The sequence below is a fragment of the Myotis davidii genome, unplaced genomic scaffold (genome assembly GCF_000327345.1).
Source record: "Myotis davidii unplaced genomic scaffold, ASM32734v1 scaffold871, whole genome shotgun sequence".
NCBI classification, from domain to species: Eukaryota; Metazoa; Chordata; class Mammalia; order Chiroptera; family Vespertilionidae; genus Myotis; species Myotis davidii.
Genome location: NW_006283015.1, coordinates 1,657 through 5,508, shown reverse-complemented (window position 1 = coordinate 5,508; position 3,852 = coordinate 1,657).

Here is a 3,852-nt window from a genome sequence, read left to right as displayed (position 1 = left end):
TGACCACCAGGGGGCAGACACTTAATGCAAGAGTGGAAATGACAGGCATGGAAACATGGAACAGACAGGTGAATCTCAGAAGGAAGGAGAAGAGGGGAAGGTGGGAAGAGATTAACCAAAGATCGTATATGCATACTAGAGGCCTGGTGCACAGATTCGTGCACTGGTGGGGTTCCTCAGCCTGGCCTGAGGGGATTGGGCCAAAACCGGCATGGTGCACGGATTCATGCACCAGTGGGGTCCTTCGGCCTTGCCTGCAAGGATCAGGCTGAAACCAACTCTCCAACATCCTCCAATAGGTCCCGAGTGCGAGGGCATAGGCCAGGCCAAGGGACCCCCCACCTGTGCAAGAATCCATGCACCGGGTCTCTAGTAAATATTAAAACTTCACTAATGAATCCTGAAAAACTTAAGTGCTCAAGGCTTCCGATACCCCAGAAGATGAGGGTGAGGTTCAGAACAAAAGAGAGGGAATTTGCTAGTTAGCTACATCTGCATATATGAGAAAGTAGACACCCCAGCCCTTGTCTTCATCCTGCAGTCAGGCGAGAATGAGAAATTTAGTTTCTGAAGAAACCAAAAAGAAGAGGCTACCAGGGAGACCAGGCAAAATAGAGGTAATTAAGTGTCAACCTGCACAGCAAACAGTGGAACTCCTCAGACCTCTTCCTAACCCTGCACTTATACCACTGTCAGCAAGGTGTGTAATCCCCCTACACCCCCAATATCAACCTATCCTAATAACTAGAATATTATTCTTTAGAGAAATTAAAGATCCCTAGGGAAAAAACAAAGATCCTGTCATGTAAGGATCCATCCCAAAAAGCGAAAGGCTACTTGCAGTTATATAGCCTGATAGAAAAGTCTCTTACAGCCCTAGCTGGTTTGGCTCAGTGATAGAGCATCAGCCTATGGACTGAAGGGTCCCAGATTCAATTCCAGTCAGGGGCACATGCCCGTTGCAGACGTGATCCCCAGTGGGTGGTGTGCAGGAGAATCAATGATTCTCTCTCATCATTGATGTTTCTATCTCTCTCTCCCTCTCCCTTCCTCTTTGAAATCAATAAAAATATGTTGTTTTTTTTAAAAAGACTCTTACAAACTCTGACCATACACAAACTAAACCAATCAGTTGTTCACAGCCTAATTCGAAAATATACAAGGACAACCAAAGACTAAGATATGGTCATAAAAATATGTGAAAGAGAGATGGAAGTCAGATACAAAAAAGGTCCAGAGGAACAGATTAAGATAGGAAACAGATAAGACAAGCTGAATTGTGTCCCTCTCCAAAAAATCATGTTGCAGTCCTAACTCCTGGTACTTCAGAATGTGACAAGAGTTAAAGATTATACCTTTAAAGAAGTGAGTAAGGTAAAATGAGGTAACATTGGGGACCTAATTCTATATGACTGGTATCCTTACAAGAAGAAATTACGACACAGATAAACACAGAAAGGAGACCATGTGAGGAAACAGGGAACACACCCACTTACAAGCCAGAGAGAGAGGCCTTAAAATGAATCAACCCTGCCTTGTGTCTCAGTTGGTTGAGTGTTGTCCCAGGCACCAAAAGACTGCTAGTTTGATTCATGGTCAGGGTACATACCTTGGGTTGCAGGCTCAATCCCCACTAGGGAGTATGCAAGAGGCAGCTGATTGATGATGTGCTCTCACAATGATGTTTCTTTCTCTTTCTCTCTCCTTTCCTCTCTAAAAATCTACTTTAAAAAAATTTTTTTTAAAGGAACCAACCCTACTGACACCTTGATCTCAGACTTCCAGCCTCTAGAATCATGAGAAAATATTTTTCTCTCGTTTCAGCCACCACTCTACTGGATTTTGTTATGGCAGTCCCAGCAAACTAATATAACAGGTAATAGGAAAACAAAACAAAACTTAGGAGTATTACAAACTTTGATACCAGTTTAATGTCAGCAAAGGGAAAAAGGTTTTATCTCTAAAGAATAGGTGCCATAGATGAACCAAATTTTGGGTCCAAGATGACGGCCAATGGGACGGCAGGCTGCAAAATAGTGTGTAAGTGAGAGAACGAAAGGAGAGTGCGTGGACGTCTGGGAAGTGTCTGTATTTGTGAGTGAGGGACGGTTATATTCCACAGGACTGTCGGGGATTGGCATACCAGGCTCCCTTGTCCGGGCAGCCTCTACAGCTGCCAAAACCTCTCCCGGAGCAGCCCGCTCTGCTGCAGAGTCCACACCATGTTAAAGGGGAGAGTGGCTGTGATCTGAAGCACAGCCTTACCTTCAACCGGGGAGACCTCAGATACCTCCCAGGACCCTCCAACCACAATGCCCAAGGACCAGCTGCCTCAGCTGTGAGCCCAGGAACACCAGACTCCAGCCGCCCCAATCGCAGGTGCCTAAAAAGCATGTCCAGTGGGAGACAAAGCAGTACAAATACTCGGACGAGCCCTGCACCTTCTCACAGAGCAGACAGAAGGAACAGCTGAATCAAATAACATCTACCCGGAATTGGTGAATTAAACACAGCTGGTGAGGCAATCTGTGGATGAAAAGGTCAGATATCACATAGAGAAAGGCAAGATCTGGAATCCAGGCTGGATGGAGAAATGAGCAGCAAACACGAGGAGCAGACAGAGTCTCAGAGGAAGGCTGGGATCCACAAAATCCACAGCCGTTGGGATCAGTGTAGCCCTCGAATGTGGAAGAGGGTCCACAGGGTTGCTTGCAGAGGGGGACTCTAGAAATTAATCCACAGCTGGGCTAGGCCCAGAAAGGAAGCCTGAAGTTTTACTAGTAAACCAACTGTGCAGTGCCAGGGTAAAAAGACGCGAGTCTACATTCGTCCTCTGACATTTTTTTTTCTTTTTAAATCCTTGCTTTTGATTGCTAAGTCCAGTACATAGGATCTTCCAATTAAAAACACTCACTGAGACTGCAGGGCAAAGTTGTTTTTGTGGAACCTGGGGATCAGAGTTGGGAGAGACAAACAGAAAACCAGCTCTAGGGCAGTCCATCCCTCCAACCCAGTATTAAGTGTGACAGGGAAAGCAATCTAAATACTGGGTAGAAAGGGCTTTTAGTCCCAGATATTAATACAAAAACACAGCCACCCAGGGGTTGTATCTGAAATTGACTCTTGTGTAAATACAAATAAAGGCAGGCTGAAAAGCAAAGAGATCCCGCCTGCTTGAAAACACGGTTGTGGCTTATGACACAGAGGAGAGGTGGATCACAGGGAACTTCAATATTGTGCTGACTACTTGACAGGAAACAGAACTGCAAAGCCGAACAGTAGAGGAAGTGAACAACCTTAACTGATACACATTTTATTTTTTATCTTATACTTAAGAAACTAAATTTTTATCTCACTTGATTTTACTTTTATTATTATACTTTTATGTTTAATTATTATTACTTCTATGATTTTACCTTTTTCAAAGTTTTATTTTATTTTTTCTTTATTTTATTTTACTTAGGGATTAGTGTTCTACATTCTATTTTTATTCTTCCTTTAGCATTATTTTACTTTATCTCAATTTTTCCTTTATACCAACACTCTCTTCCTCACTTTCTCTTTTTGTCCTGTTTCTCATATCTAGTTCCTGCTTTAGTTTTTCTCTATCATTTCATTTTACTCCCTGTTAAAAATTGATCTTACTCATATATCTATTTTCGGCTCCCCTGCTCCAAGTCCATACACACTTCTCTGTTCTCTTTCTTCATTATCCAAATTTTCTTCTTCCTTTTTCTTTCTGTCTTGTTGTTATTTGTTTGGTTATTGATTAGTTTGGTTTCTTTGTGTGTTTTTTTTTCGTTTTTCTTTTTTTAGCATCTGTTTTTCCTTTCCTCGCTTGTTCTCTTCTTT